This window comes from Cricetulus griseus, assembly GCF_003668045.3.
Source record: "Cricetulus griseus strain 17A/GY chromosome 1 unlocalized genomic scaffold, alternate assembly CriGri-PICRH-1.0 chr1_1, whole genome shotgun sequence".
Classification (NCBI taxonomy): Eukaryota; Metazoa; Chordata; class Mammalia; order Rodentia; family Cricetidae; genus Cricetulus; species Cricetulus griseus.
Window position 1 is genome coordinate 40,688,139 of NW_023276807.1, and position 17,376 is coordinate 40,705,514.

Sequence of the window (17,376 nt, forward strand, 5' to 3'; positions counted from 1 at the left end):
CCATAGAAGCCACATTCTTCCGTGGACAGACTTGGGGTCATAGAGGTGACTAATTTGCATGTGGTTAGACAGTCTGTTTCCTGACTCAGATCCTACTTGGGGAAATGAGAGCAATGTGATGAAAACAAAACAAAACAAAACAAAACAAAACACAAACACATTTGATGAGGAACACAAACTGTACACAAGATATGGTAACTAATGGTATATTATAAATGATAGCAATGAAAGTAACTCACACAGGCACTCCAAACCGCCAAGATCCCAGATGCTTCCAAGAACTGGTTGAATCCGAGAGAGTGAGCACTTCCTGTCCTCTCTCTTTATCCTACTCCTCTACATAAGGGCATGGTCAGTGGCAAAGGTATCCAGGATCTCTTTCTACAATTTCCCTTTTAGTCTAAAAAGGATTTAACCTTGAAACAAAACTAAATTGTGTACAAAATGTCATAACATATGTAAGAGCATACATCATTGTAAGTAGGGAGAAGACTTTACACAGTAAGACTACGTGTGACATACAGATTATACATAAGTTACATTATACAAGCATCTAAAACAGTGTAAGTTGTCTATAGTTAATAATCACCAAGATGAAACACAAGAAGATATAATAATCTACCTATATCTCATTCTAACCATATGTATTCCATCTAAACCCTAAAGTCATCTGAAAGAGATGTCCAAGACTGAACACCTCCTTCCAAACCGAAGCCCAAACAATAGAAACTAACACTAACTAGGTGTACATTATCCTTAGTGTTAGCAGTGGGGAGAGGGGGTGTAGCATCTGGGATCTTGGTGGCTCAGAGTGACCGTGTGAGTTGTTTCTCATTGTTATCATTTATATTATACCATCAATAATCATATCTGTGTACAGTTTGTGTTCCTCATCACACATTTCTATAGCAGCTGCTGCTTTGCTGTTCTCATGGAGGAAGTAAAGAACTCTGTCATTCATCCCCTTCTGAGAAGTGTGTTCATCAGCTATATGCTTAGTGCCCTTGGGTACTGTATTTTGTGAAAAGAAATTATAGAAACTTTTGAAACTTTTCTCCTGATCTAAGAAAAAGACCATTCTAGTGAAAAGGAACAAAACCACACTATGGCAATTTCCTTTTAATTATTTCTGACTTAAATATCAGCATTGAATTTTTGCTTTGAGCCAAAGAATGATGATATGGACAAATACTGCTGTTACTTGAAAGTTGTATTTTTTTTTAAAGAAGATGGAGCATCCAGATGAAAGGAGGTATGTCTATAATATATTGTACTTGAAAATTAAACAAAGAAGCATCTCCCTCCCTCCTTCCCTCCCTCCCTCCCTTCCTTCCTCCCTTCCTCCCTCCCTCCCTTCCTACCTCCCTCCCTCCTTCCCTCTTTCCTCCCTCCCTTCTTCTTTCCTTCCTTCCTTGAATCACTGTGTAATCTTTCATTGTGTATGGAAACTGGAAGATGAATTGCTTTGCAGGAAATGGAAAGTTAAGCAAATACTGTCTCAGACTTAGTGTCATAAACAATATTAATTATAAGTGAAGAAACTGTGCAACTCCAAGACAACTGTGCAACTCCAGTTTTGGTTGTGTTATAGTGCATTGATAGATGAAATCCAATTTCCCTTTTGCTTCATTTAAATCTATCTTGCAGTTCCTGAGCAAAAGGCCTTGAATTGAGCAAACACGATAAGGAAGAATAATGCACACAAAGTACACATTCTTTCCCAAACTGAAAAGGACATGCATTCCTCCTCTATCTCCCACAACTTGGCCAACGAAGGACAGATTGTACTTGGGAATAAGTCAAGAATAAAATCATCAACTTCAAGGATGCTATGTTGAAAACTGATCTTTTTTACTCTAATTTTAACTTAGAAAAGCTAATGTTGATGGTAGACAAAGACGTGGCTGTCTCCCTGCCCTGATCAAGGCTCTCCTTACCAGCCTTCTTCCCATTAGCATTCTGTTGTGGGCAAATGATGGAGAAATCTCCAGGCTTCTGTGATAAGGGGATATGAGGAAGGGCTAGTTGTAAACTTTTGAATACTGTTTTCACATAGGGCCCGAGTCTATCCTTCAGCACTGGTTCTCACCACACACTAGCACCCAAATGTCTTCATCTCTTCAGGCTTAAGACAGCCATGTATACCTAGTTAGGGCTCTCCTTCTTCTGTTTTGTATACAGGCATGTAGGTGATGATACTAGTCCGGCAGGTAGGTGCTTAGCATTCTTAGGGAAAAGGAAGCCCCTTACCTGAGGTCCTAAGGCTGGACTAGGCACAATTAGGTTTCCTAGGTCACAGCATCTCAGCCTTCCTGAAACAGTCAAAGAGAATGAATAGACTCTCTACTCTCATGCTCCTGTTCAACCAACAATACTCCATGACACACCTATGAGCTCTGAGCATCTCTTAGTGTCATAGTTCTTGGTGACATATCCTTTTCATTCTTGTATGGAGCCACTATCTTTTTAATACTTTTGGTATGACAAAGTATTTGGAAGAATGATGACTGCAGGACCAACAATTTCACACACTGCCTAGGTCCTACTGTGTTTTTTTTCCATCTACACTCCAGATTCCCTTTCCCCATCATTATGTTCAATGTGCCTGTTGTCTCACACATGGCTATCCTAGTCCATGAAGTGTGCTTGATATCATCCATCCCTCAGCAAAAATATCCAGATCTTAGTTTGTATTCTTCTGGGTCCTCTGCTTCTTTGTATGTTCATCCTTGTAAAGTAAAACACAGGTTAAGGCAGCACCCAAGAGCTTCAGTGGGTGGAATGCACATAGATGTGTTGATGGAGGGTGACATCTATCTCTATCTTCCAAAGTGCTCAGGACTCAGAATCCTTTCATTGAGAGAATAGTGAGCAGCTGGAACTAGATTCACATGCTAAGGATTGTATATCATACATGGTGCCAGTTACTTATAGGGAACTATTTTTATTCCAAGTCTTCTAATTGGATTCTATTTGCTCCTCTTTCTGGATTGAACACTCTGTAACATCCATGAATTCTTGTTAATCAAGTAGTATCATTCTAGAGAGTTACATGTTGGCATCACTTTGATAACCGAGTTCTATCTCATTCTCAACTCTAGAGTGGCATGACACTTTCCTGGAACCTTTAGTCATTGTCTCCCTAGGCATGGACCTGCTGCTTTGAGAATCAAATTCAAGTTAGCAGATCCTAAACACTTACCACAGTGTTCACTTTCTGCCCTATGTCTCTGAGACAAAGCCCATTCTGTTCCCAAGTCTTCCTAGGTGACCACACTTCTCCCCTGCATCAACAGGGGAGTGTTTGCTAGAGCCTGCTCCTCAGGACTGGGGGAGAGATGCTGGGAATAAAGCATTCCACGGCCAGAGAGGAGTTGACCCAGACAGTTGCCAGACAGCTTTAGGAATGGAAAACACCTTCCAGCAACATAAAATAATGGTCCTCTCTGTACCTTTGAAAGTGATATAAACTTTCCAAAGCAGGGGCCTCTTGATAGGGGTCTAAGTTAGTTGATTAAAGAAGAGCATTTGAATCCAGGATGGAGGCTGGTCAGTGGGGAACATCAAGCAAGGGTATTAATGATAGAAATCTAACATCAAACACTATCTCAAAACACGCCTGTCAGACAGTTAACTTGGGCTCCTGTGTTTTGCAAGTAACCGTGATGGTTAAGCACTGCTGAGACCTTTTGTTTGACTCATGAGAAGTAAAGGGTGTTTAAAATGTCCCAGAGATGTAATGAGATTCTACTGAGAATGGATACTCTCATAATGAAAAGAATGTTGCCCAAATATAAACACTCGCTTAAAACTTAACTGATATTTTGCATTTGTCTTTATTGAGGTAAAATTTATATACAGCAAAAGGCATCCACTTAGAGAGTGCTATTCAATTTATCCAAAGGGAATAGTGAGTTATGCTTTCACGTTAGTTAGCTTTCAAGCCCATGAAGTCACTTCCAGATTTAAGATGTAGAACATTTTCATTGTCCCAGAACATTTCCTTCTGTCCCTTTGAAGATCTCTCCTCCTTTCTCTAGCCTTGGGCAGTGGTTGATCTGCTTTTTGTCACTGCTGACTCGATTTGCATTTTCTGGAATTTTGACTAGATACTGTCCTGCAGTGTGGACATGTCTGTTTCTGGTTTCTCCCATCCGTTGGTGAGTGGCACAATGATAGAGGCAGCTAGTCCTCATTGTTAGTGTGACTGGATTTAGAATAGCCTAGGAGACACATCTGCAGGAGCATCTTAAGGTTGTTTCTAGTGAAAGACCCCCGAAGAGGTACTTTCGTAGAAGGAGACCCGCACCCAGGAATCAGCGAGACCACGAGCTTGGATGCAAAACCGCAAGAGGCTTTATTGGAGATACGGGTACCCGGGCGACTTAGCTTCTGTGAGGCCAAGCGCCCCGAGCCAAGGGAAAGGGGTCCTTATATAGGGAAAAAGGCGCAAGCTAGAAGCAGGGATTCTATTGGATAATTCTAATGAGGCATTGTACAGAGCTATTCCCATTGGTCAATGTAAATGAGGCGCTATACAGGGTTATTCAAATGAGGCGCAGTACAGAGTTATTCAAATGAGGTGAAACACAGAGTCTTTCAAATGAGGCGAAATACAGAATCATTTCTATTGGATGGTTCAAATGAGACACAGAGCCATTCCAGATCAGCATATTCTCAAGGTCTGGTGTCTGGTGTCTGGTACAACAGACTCAATTCCCCCCCTCCGCTTCCTGATGGCTGACCTTGGGGGCGGAGACCTTGGGACGGAGTGTTTCTCATCGGGCGGGGGCTCAGGGGCAGGGCTCCAGGCAGGCCGGCTCACCTGGTGCTCGTTGCTCGGCCCCAGCCCCGGGGCGCGGCGCCAGGTGGGTGGGCCTGAGTCGCCCCGCATGGGTGAACCTGCTTGGGAGGGAGCCAGCCGCCAGGCATGTGGGTGCGAGCGCGTACGGGAGTGTCACTGAGAGAGAGAACGAGCCAAGGGGTGGGGTCTTTCACTAGAGGAACATAACTGAGGAGACCCACCTTGAGTGTGGGGAGCAGCATTCCATGAGCTGGGGTCTCAGGCTGAATGAAAGAGGAAAACAGAAAAAGCCCAAAGAACTCTGATGTCTCAGAGTTCTCTTTGGTTCTCTCTGGTATTCTCTTTGTTTCCTGATTGCCAACAGGATGTAATTAGCTACCCAATTTCCCCTTGCCATAGCTGTGAGTTACTCCTACCCTCCCTCCTATCCTCTTCTAAAATGATGAACTGTAGCTCTTAAATCATCAGCCAATATAAGGCTTTTTTTTTTTTTTTGGTCAGGTATTTGGTCACTGCAATGAAACACATTAAAATCACAGTGATTTTTAAGATTCACCAGTGTGGGGAAGGTATCAGTTGTCTACTATCCTTACTGCCCCATAGCCTTTCTTCATTTTTGCCAGGTATGGACACATGATTACTTTGTGTGGGCCTTTATATTCATTTCTTTAGGCAAAAATCTAGGAAAGGACTAACAAGATTCCACAGTGTATATTCCTCTTTGGAGACTGCCACATAGCTTTCCAGGGTGGTTTCAGCTTTTCAATTCAGCAGTGTTTGAGTTTCAGTAGCTCCATATCTCCACCACAATTTGGCATTTTCCTTCTTTTCCCTTTCTTTCTTTTTTTGTTAATGTTTTAATTTAGCGTACAAAATATTGGGTTTCATTATGACATTTATATACAACATTTGGCATTATAAATATATATCACTTTTTCTTAAAGTGCAAATTCATGTAGCATGATTATTGCAAATGTGTGTTGATTATGTAATTCTAAATAACCCTGGACAATTTTTGGCTTCTGGTAGATGGAGAGGGTTTTGGATCTATCTTCTCCTTTTTCTCCTTTATGCTAAGTCAGACACTAGGAATGGGAAGTAACATTCCTCAGTTGCCTGAAAATCTTATGACTCATCGTAGTGGTGGTGGTTAACCAATGATATGATTTTTAGAATTCTAACCAGAAAATAGTATTTCTTAAATATGAGAGTTACAACTAGGAAGGGACAAAGAGAAAAAAAATATTAAAAAGCAGGTATGAGATAGGGGAACTAAATTGTAATGTGACAATCTCACAATGCTAATGATGTCCACCACACCGTCATCTTCAAGCCATAGCTGCACCTACAGATTTCCAAGGCTGCATGCAGAGTGAATTTTAAGCTGACCTCTAGGATGTTTTCCTCTAGGTTTTGACCTCCACCACCACTCTGGCTATGTTAACAAAGGTCTTATATGAGACTAAGAGTTGTGAGAAGTAGCAGCAGATGTGACTAATTTTCTGTTTTGCCTCTATTTCCTGTGCTTATTTTGTTACTGTCTCTACCATGTAGTAACAATCAAATAGATCGGAGAAGTGAGACATGAGTGGACACTGAGGTCCCTTCTGGCCATAGCAAAGGCTCTAATAAGTCTTGAATTCAGTGTGGATTGGTGTTCAAGAGTCTTTGGATTCCAATGGAAGGTGAATATGTAAGTGTGAAGGGGTAGGGTGGGGACAGAAAGAGAGAGAGAGAGAGAGAGAGAGAGAGAGAGAGAGAGAGAGAGAGAGAAAGAGAGAGAACTATTAAGACTAAGAGCAAGGGAAAAACTTTCTAAAATGCAAAAAAATGCTATAAAGAAAATAATATCTCCTTTTCAAAACTCTTATTTTTGTAATGAAAACAGAACATACTAATTATTATAGTTTGTATCATAAATGTCCCCTAAAGCCCACACATATGGTAAAGTCTTGACCCCTAGCTTGATACCCTTGCAAAAAAGTGGATCTTTAAGAGGTGGGACCACCTTGGAGAACCTACTATAGTTGTTCTGCCAAATGGACATAGTATCAAACTGCTCTCTAAATTCTTCTATACCCATAAGCTATATGCAGCTTCCAGAGCCCATCAGAGAGTTTCTTTGTGCTGTGGGAAGTGGTTAACACAGAACCTCACAACTGGTCAAAGTGCAGAGAACAACTGAGTGCTCAGGATCTTCTGGACTGGAAGGACTGCTGTACTCATGAACTCACATCAGTGGTTGCCTACACAAGACCTGCATAAGATCAAGCCAGAGGCATTCTGGCATGCATGTAGGAAAGACTCATGAACCCTGTGCTGTTTTATGTCATTTTGACACAAGCTATTGCCATTTGAGAGGAGGGAACCTCATTTGAGAGAATACCTTCATAAGACCCAGCTGTAGGCAAGCCTGTAGGGCATTTTCTTGATCAGTGATTGATATAGGAGGGCCCAGCTCATTGTGGGTGTTACCAAGCAGGGCTGGTGGTTCTGGGTTTTATAAGAAAGCAGACTGAGAAAGCAACAGAGTAAAAAGCCAGTAAATAGCTCTTCTCCTTGGCCTCTGCATCAGTTCCTGCCTCCAGGTTCCTGCCCAGTTTGAGTTCCTGCCTTGGCTTCCCTCAGTGGACTGTGATTCAGGATAGGTAAGCCAAATAAATACTACTCCCCAAGTTGTTTTGGTCATTGTGTTTTATCATAGCAATTAAGAGCTCCAATTAAGACAAAAATTGGTACCAGGATCATGGAGTATTGCTGTGACAGACCTGGCCATGGGTTTTGGGGAGGACTATGCAAGGACTTTGGAACTTTGGGGCAGAGAAGCCTTTGACTTTTTAAAGCTATGTGAATTGTTAAAAGAACTCGGAAGATTAGAGAATAATGTGGAGAACAGTGCAGGTGATGGAAGCCTGGCTTGTGAAGTTTCAGGGAAAAGCAAAGGCTCTATGAGGGACATTAATATTGTGAATTACACATCTGCGATTCTGGTCAGCTGGGGCTGGAGAATCATCTGTGATTAACAAGAGACCAGTACCACTGAAGTACAACTGTTGCTTTACTGGGGAGAGTTGATGCTATCTGGCTAGAGCTGAGAAGTTAGCTGTAATTAAGAGACCAGCATCACTGAGGTGAAGTCTTCTGGAGAGGAAAGTATTTCCTTGGGGTCAGCACACAGAAGCTGTGTTCCAGACATGGCCAAGGCTGTACTCGTGTCAGCAGCCGAACTCAGAAGTGTGAGAGTCACCCAGGTGTTACTGGCTTCGAAGGCATGAGGAGGTCACGGAAAGCAGCTGAGGCTTATCACTCTGAGAAAAGTCTGGCGTTCCCGAAGAGAGCCCAGCCTACTGATGAAGGAGCAGCCAAGTTGTAATAGAAGACCCCAACATTTTGGAGATGCCAGTACCATGGGAGGACCACCAATAACAGCACAGCCGTGGAGTGGAACCAGCTGGAGCTTAGAAGACAAACTGTGCGTGTTGATGAAGGTTGAGCTGGAAAGTGATCCAGGCTTTTGGAGCCCATAGATGGTAAGCGAGTCTTAGACATTAGATGCTGAGTTATTTACACTGTGAGAATTTGGCTTTACTTTGCTTTGATTGTGACTATGCCCTGGTCCTTTCCTCTTGGAATAAAATATTTCACTGATTTTTATTTTATAGGAGCCTACAGTTGAGAGACTTTGAACTTTTAAGTGTTTGAATTTTTCAAGTCTGTAGGACTATTTTATATTGTGATCTTGATGTTAATATGTGATCTTGGTGATGAGCAAGAAAGGAAAGGTTATGGCTTAACAGTGATGTGTTTGCATTTCAAGTTGAAAAGGGATAAATTGTACTGGATAGTTTAATGTCTGTTTGACACAAACTATAATCATCTGAGAGGCAGAACCTTAACTGAGAAAATGCTTCCATAAGATCCAGCTGTAGGCAAGCAAGCCTGTAGGACATTTTCTTAACCAGTGTTTGACATAATAGGGACCATCCATTGTGGGTGGTACCATCTTTGGCTGGTGGTTCTGGGTCCTGTAAGAAACCAGGCAGACTAAGCCAGTAAGTACCATTTCTCCAGGTTGTCTGCATTAGTTCCCTGCCTCCAGGTTCCTGCCCAGTTTGAGTTCCTGCCTTGGCTTCCCTCAATGGACCATGACTCAGGATGTGTAATCCAAATAATTCCTACACTCCCTGGGGTTGCTTTTCATTATAGTATTTCATCACTGCAGTAATAACCCTGTATAAGACAAATCCCCATCTAAAAATGAGGATGGACAGACTAGCTTCTGGAAGAGAAAGAGTCCTTTTGCTTTTAAGGGTGGGACTTCTGTTGGGTTGACCATGCTGCAGTGGATGGCCTCACACTCAGGACTATCTGGGCAGCACAAATCAGACCACAAAGGTTGGTGAAAAAGGAGTAGAAATTGGAGAGTTGCTGGGGAGGCAAAGGGCATCTGGGAGGAGTAGCAGGTAAATATAATCAAAATACATTGTATGAAATTCTCAAAATTAATACAAAATATTACATTTAAAAAGAGGTTGGGCCCAGGAGGAAATAGTGTGGTCACCAGGTATATCCTCTTCAAGGAGTTAGAGGCCCTTGGCTCTTCTTTGTTCTCTCTCTCATGTCTTGGCTGCTTTTGTTTTGCCCCACACTTCTGCTGTCTTATGCTGCCTTGTCCCGGGCCCAAAAGAAATGTGACCAAGTTATCTGGGGCTAGAATACATGAAGCCATGAACCCAAATAGCACTTTTTATTTTTATAAGTTGACTAGCTAGTGCCTCTACATGCTATTGCAGTGACATCTTGCAGGCCAGTCTCAGAACTGTATGAGCACCTAGTGATGGCTGGTATGTTGGTGTCTCAGTTCATGTGGGGTGGAGGCTGGAGAAGAGGAGGGTAGTCTAAGGGCAGAAGCCAGGTTTTGCTCTTTTCTGATGTCAGTTTCCCTGGGATTTAGTTACTTCCTTGCAGGTAGTAACTCCAAAGGGCAACCATGGAGGCACTAGAGATGTGAGTTGGGACACTGTATAAGGGATCCTTCTGTTTACAATTCTTTCACGAACATGTTTTGTCCTGCCTTCAAGGACATAGTAGGGATACAGGCTGAAAAATCCTTCCCGATCTCCCCACTCTGATTTTTGGCAGCCTCAGTGCTTGCAGCCAGGCATCTTGAAGGAGGATGATGATGGCTCATAAAGGGTTAATTGTTTCCATTCAATCATGAAAGTTTAGCATACCATGGCTCTACATGTTAGCTTCCATCCTATCTGGTCTGCCAGAATTGCACCAAACTTAGCCTTTCTTCTTGAAGATTCCCCACGTTTTTTCTCCGGTGAACCCTGCAGTAAGTTTTGTTACCAAGATCTTGAGGTTTCCATGCCTACCAGTCCTGTTTTCTCAACTAGCGCTCTCAGGCTGGCAAGAGGGAACTGACTTAAGTGCAGAAACATTTCAACTTCCCAAAAGATTAACTGGCAGAGAGCTCTCCCACAGATCCTCGGCGGTGTTCTCTGTTAAGGTCGGAGCGCATGGGCGCTCTTCATAAATGTGATAGTTTTCCTGCAGTTCTCCACCTGAAATGTCACATCCATCAAAACCTCGCCTGCAGCTGCATCTTCCCGACTATCCCTTCTGCCCACCCACGTGCTCGGGGCTCCAGCTGCTCTTTGGGTGAGTGTGATTTCCACTCCTCAGAGCTTTACCTGCCAACGAGAACAAATGATCTTTGAGCTCTCTTGACGATGATGCTTCCCATGGTGTTTGACACTCAAGACTAAAAATAGCAAGACGAAAACCTGGCATGTTCTCTAAGGAGATAAAGGCGAATAACATAACTGGATTATTCTTGGTTATCTTGCAGATATCCACGTGACCAGACGTCTGCAAATGGTGGTGAGGTCATTTCTTAGTCTCCTCTTAATCTGTTCACAGATGGCCTCAAACATTTTAAGAGGGTCTTATTTACTTTTTTTTTTTTTTTTTAACTCCTCAAGTCAAGGCAGCCAGCAGTGTTAGAAGCTTGCACATTGGATTGTCATTTTGACTTTCCCAAGTGACTTCCAGTTGTTTTTTTTCCCCTTTCGTTTCCCCATCTCAGGTTTTTCTCTTGGGGGAAGGGTAGCTGTGCTCTTTCAAAAGTGGTTGCTAAGAAAGACTCTTTTCTGTTTATAGGCTCTGAACAGATCTTGGCGGCTGAATGACAAATATGGTGCTGTGCTTGCAGGGAGGGGTGGAAGGCCGCCAGCAATTAGCAGCCTGGAGCACAAAGGCCCACAATGAGGCCTTTGAGAGTGTTGGCTGGCATCTTGGGGCCACAGATTGCTTGATAGAATTCAAAAAGGTGCTTGCCTCATGCCTTCGGTGACAAATTTATTTCCACAAATCAGCCATGCTTGTATAACTTGACTGGACCATCAAGGAGCACAGCAGGTTTTGATTTTTTTTTTTTTTTTTTGCCTCTCAAGGAAATTTAGGCTGCACAGGAGCCAAAACTCAGTGCTGATTTTATACAGTTTCAAAACAAGTGTCTCTTGCTCTTTGGGGCAGAAGTTGAAATGTCACAGTCCAATGTAGGCAACCTAAGGATAGGTGTAGCCTCATTTGCCATTTTTGTCTTTTTGTTAGGGGACTTATTCCATTTTTCCCTTTTTGAGACAGGATCTCAATTTGCCTTGGATAACCTAGAACTCACTATGTAGAACCTTGAACTCGTAAAGATTTTCCTCTGCCTCTGAAGTTCTGGGATTAAAGGCTGGTGCTACCATGCCCAACTTATTCCATCCAGGATCAGTTGTTCCTCAGGGGCACTGGTCCAGAGACCAGAGTTGTCAACCCACTCCCCTGCAAAGGCTAGAAGAGATGCCATTTCACCCTTCTTTCATCACACCACCACCTAGGTGTCCCTTGTGATGAGATGAACTTGAGAAGGAAGAGAATGAGTACAAGTGAGTGTACTTTAAGCTTAGGTGTTTACCAAAACTAAGTTGTCTTAAACTGGAAAAATCTGAGGAAATATGATTGCTAAATTTGAGCTCCACTTTTACTGCTGCCACGCTGAATGGGAGTTCAGTGGGTCACACAGTTATGCTTACATTTGTGTAAGCATCTAGTGCAGGAAATCCATGAGACAAAGTAGATTAGTGTTTATCATGGCTGTGTGGAATGGAAGAGGGAGTGACTGCTAATGGGTTTGGGAGTTTCTTTGTGGGGGTGATACGAGTGTTCTAGAGTTAGATAATGGCAATGACTGCACAGATGTGTGGACCCAGATAGTCTAAGGTGATCTGGCCTGTGACTTGTAGCTCAGTGGAAACACAATAATTAGATTGGTTAAAAAAAACAGGGAAGCCAAGATTTCCTTTGTATATCTGAATAGTGAGATGAATGAACTTCACTCTATCTGAAGGTTGTTAATCAAGCAATGATTTTTCCAACTCTCCCAGAGTTGTAGCATGTCAGATAAAAGTCCATGATCTCATTTACATTATTTCTACTCAAACAATAAGCTGGCCATCCTGCTCCTTCCATGCTCTAGTGGCACCCCACTAAAGCAATCTCCAGACTCTCACCTCGTTGAACTCTGGTTGAATCATGGCTTCATTTTTTGCACTTATGATTTTATTTGAAAAAAAGTTATCAGTTCCAGACTTTTCTCTTTTAATTCTACCTTTTCTTTATAAGCCTGGAAATTAATGATTATTAAATGTCTTTTGTAAAAACTTTTTTTCTTTTAAGCTTTTTGATTTCTCACTGATCAGAACCCTGTTGTCTGCCTGAGGTTCTTTCTTGAACAAGTTGGTGCTAAAGAGAATCTGGATACTAGCATTTTTGTGATCTATCCTATTCTATATGTTTCATGTCCATGACAGGGAGCGTGCAAGGCCCTCTCTGAAGTACTCAAGTATGTAGAAAGACACACAATTTACAAGTAAAAATATACAAGATAGTTCCATTTGTATCTTGAGCTTTCTCTATATTTTGTACTGGCTTTTTGTTATCCACTTTGTTTTTTTTTTTGTTTTTTACTTTTTATATATTTGAATTACAAACAAGTTTGAATTACATGACAATCCCAGTTCTCTTTTGTTATCCACTTTGTGAGCCTTCAGAATCCTTCAGAATCAGTTCAAAGCGGCATCTCCCTCTTCTGCTCTCTCCTGTTTTAGCTAGACGTGCTTAGATGATTCTTTTTTTTTCTTAAATGACTTTTGAATTGATACAAGGGTTCCATTTTTTTAATGAGTCAAAAACTTGGTTTTTCTATTATCAATCATTCAGTTAAATATAATTTTAATAGGAGAAATTGCAAGGATATACCAAAGAGATATTATAATTAATTTTGACAATTTTAGAAAAGAATGTTGTAAGTTATCACTTTGAGCAAGGATTCTTAAATCTTTATCAAATTAACCTCTGAGCACTTTTTAGAGTTTTTTTATGCCCCTCCCCTCTTGGTGGCCAAGGGACTGTGAGGTTTAGTGCTCCATGCTGCCCCAAGTCTTCACATGCTAAGGTTGCAGAACTGAGAAGTACAAAGCTGACAACATGGCAAGGTGAGGTTACTGCACAGCAGTCTCAGGCCAGGGCTGGAAGATGTGCAGATATGCTAGTCTCTGCAGACAGTAGGAGCTAGCATGAAGTTGAGTCAGCAGGAGGGGAGAAGCAGACTACCAGCTACTCTCTCACAGGGGAGAGCAGACTACCAGCTACTCTCTCACATTTTGGCATTGAAGTCCAGGAGATGAGGCATATAGCCCTGGAGAAAGAGAAGGTTGACAGCATCAAGACAAGAGCCCAGGATTCCCCCACCAAGAGGATGTTAATTTGTCACACGAAAGTTTGGCTGGAACTATGTTGGGAAGGAGTATAGGAGGGGAGTGTCCCTCCTAGGGAAGACTCAGTGTTTGTATTTTGATTATTTCTTAAATTGAATAGTGCTTTAGACTGCACTAAAATTTTGATTATACATATTCATTATATGTATTTGTCTATATATATATGCATATTTGTCATATATAACTTCTGAAAGCCAGGGTAATTAAGAAACTATGTTTTAGGCTTTTGCCACAAATATTTTACTTTTTTGATATTAAAGTGTGTCTTAATTATAAATGTCTAATGTTATAAAAATACTTTAATCACTGAGCACAAAACCCCTCATTTTTGTGAAATTTTAGTCTATTTTCATTGTGTATATATTCATTTGCTCAGTTGTAGCCTGTGAAATTACTGGTATTTTACTGTTTTGATTAATGAAATTGCATGTTTCCTGTGTAATATGTCTAGGGGAATGCCTGTGCACACAACACACACACACACACATACACACACACACACACACACACACACATACACACACACACACACACACACCTACCTCACGTTTTATGTGCATGCGCACATAGGTAAACATACATTCTTCTTTATAAAAACAGGAGATATTATTTGTATTTTTTTTGACTTAACAATGTGTTGAGAATAGTTTTACACATCATTATCTTCCTATGATTCCATTTTAAAGTGTTAACATAGTATTCCACTGCCATTTTATTACAAAAATAGTATCAAAATATCTACCAGCAATAGTTTTTTTTTTTGGTAGTTAGGCTTTTAAAATAAGCATGTAATAACATGGAATTATATAAACTTATAATTAAATGTGAAATTTTTGTTACCTGTATTTTATTAATTTCTATTCCTGTAAACACGGTATAAAGCCAAAATTTTGCCTATCTGCCAGTTTCCTGGGTGAAAAACTAGTTTATTTCCCCCTTTGTTCCTAAGGCTGGATTGTTTTCCAGATGTTTAGTGGTTTTGTGCTTCTTTAGATTTCATCTTTAAAAAAAAAAATGTTTCTTCATTAGTTTGTTGCTTATCCTGGATCAGTCCAGCCTACACAGGCATCTAAACTTGCAGTCTGGCCTCTGGTTACTCCTCCCTTCCTCTCTCCCTCTCTTCCTCCCCCCCCCCTTAATTTTTTCCTTTTGAGATAGGACTCATGGTGTAGCCCAAGCTTGATTTGAGCTAATCATCCGCTGTCCCACCCCACAAGTCCTGGGATTACAGACATGCACCACCACATGCACTTCCAGTCACTGTTTCTAACGTAGAGTTTCTGTCCTTAGAGTCAGTTGCTAATACATTTCTTTTAATCTCCTAGTATTGGTTTTCCATGCAGTATTTCTAACAAAGAGTTCACTGACAGTTTAGAGTGGAGAGATCTTGATGATTTAGTTTTCATCACATAACCTGAGGATGCTAGCATAACTCTCTAAAACTAAAAACTTTCTCAATGTCACAGCTCATATGAGGGCAGGATACAGGATAGGGTAGGTAGGTTACTGGCCTCCATCACCCCTCAGCCTTCCACAGCTTCTTATGGACCAGGTCTCTGTGGAGCAACCATCAAAATAGGACACTGGCCAATAGAACAATATTCAAATTTCCTTTTAATTTTTTCTCTGTCTGAATTCTGTTTTAATGTTCCTTCTTTTGTACGAACTGATTGGTTTACTGTAAAAAAAAATGCAGTATTTTTCTCCTACAATATCTCTTTTAAAAATCTTTTTGGCTTGAGACATCTTGAAGGTCATATTCTAATCCCCCCTTTCAATCTTCCAGCCTGATTAAGCTGGCTAGTGAATCAAGAGGATGTGACAGCCAATGTCGTAACTTCAAAAGGAAAGGATAGGGATCTAGCCTTCAGTGCCAACTGTGTGTTGAGTTGTTTGTGTATTTTATCTCATTATAATCTCAGATGAACATTGTGTGATGTTATCTTTATTCTCCTCATTACACAAGCCAGCTGACATTCTTGCCAGTGAAAAAAGGTCAGATCAAGTTTGAAATTTACTCTTTTCAGGGGGTTCAGAGGTATTATATTGATAAAGTTAGAAATTCATTGTCTTTCTCTTTTAAAACTTCTTTGAATTTAAAATAGAATTTTGCAAATGCTGAACTCCAGGGCAATCTTCAAATTATATATCATCATGTGTACTCACACAGCCATGAAAAAGGAGGTTTTGGCATTTTCGTATTTGAAGCTTGTAAGATGATCCCTTGTTGTTGCTTTAAGATGTGTCCTACAGGGGAAAACTGTGGCTCCTGAAGTAGAAAGATTATCCATGATTCCATTTAAAAGTTGGCTACCTCATCTATGTATCATCTGAGTCGAGAAGTTTGCTGTAGTTGTCAATACAGCTGTCTAGTAATTTATCTTTGAGAGTGAAGGAAATATCATACCCATGAATGCGTGAGCAGATGTCTGCTAAGCTTTCTGCCGTATCATCATATCATCTAACAACAACTGACCAGAGGCTTGAAAGTGTGTGTGCATGTGTGAGTGTGCAAGTGTGTGTGTGTGTGTGTGTGTGTGTGTGTGTGTGTGTGTGTGTATCTGTGTAGAGTGGCCAGGAGCTCTGGATAACACTGCAAACTCCTAAGCATTGTGAGACTTACCCATTAGTAAGCAGAAAGAGGAAAAGCATGGTAGAAAGAAAGAAAAAATATTTGAGGGACCTAATTACAAACCTGACCAGCTATTACTGGTCTGTTCCTAAGGAATAGGGCAAAGGTAATGTACCTGTTCCCACTTATTTACATGTGCCATCAGCTAACTTTTTTTGCTAAAGGGTTAGGAGAAAATGCCAATAATTCTAGGGGAAACATGTTATCAGCAACTCTAAGTTTCTAACAACAGGTAAGTTTGTATAGGAGCTGTTAGTGGAGGGCTTTCTTATTTAAAAAGAAGGTAAGAGATTCTTATGTCCCCAGTGTGACTTATAAGGACATAGCCGGCTATGAATAGATAGGCATTTATGCATGCTTACTTTCATTTTGAACTCCACATGCTTTATTGATGCTGAGTCATCAGGATAAAAATTATCCTTGGAATTATGGAAAAAAATGTTATGTCTTATTGTGTCTACACTACCGAGTCTCAGCACTTAGCAGAGATGCCAGTGGCATTCAGCCAGGAATCGTCACGGCAGAGAGCACTGAATGCCAAGTTGTAGTAGAATTTTGGTCTTAGTGACCCATTCTTTGTTTGAAAGTTCACCTTTTTTTTTTTTTTAAAGCAATGGTATTGTTTCAAATCTAGACTAATGTCTTTGGATGGTAATGGTAGAAACAAGTGCTGTCCATTAATGGTGTTTCATAGACACCCTCCAAACAAACCTGGAATATTTATGCCCATCTAATACTGACAACAATTTTCCCTGATATGATTAAAGAAGGGCCAGCCAGCAATCAAAAATACATACAATTCCTCGCTATTTTCTCCAAGGCAATTTATCTAGGATGAGAGTCTAACTCCTTTATATTTCATGATGATCTTATCTATGTTTCCACATTGGTAAAGAATACTGATATTTTTACAATTGCCCACTGTAATGCATGTATATAATATTTGTAATTACTTGTAATGTTTTATCTCACTTTAATGCTTCATATGTAATATGCACAGTATGAGCACTCAAAGTCACACTCCTGAATGGGGTCATTTCATAGATGATCCAATGTTTCACTGCCATCCTCTGTTCCTTGCAGAATGGAATTTTTTCGTGCCAATAGTC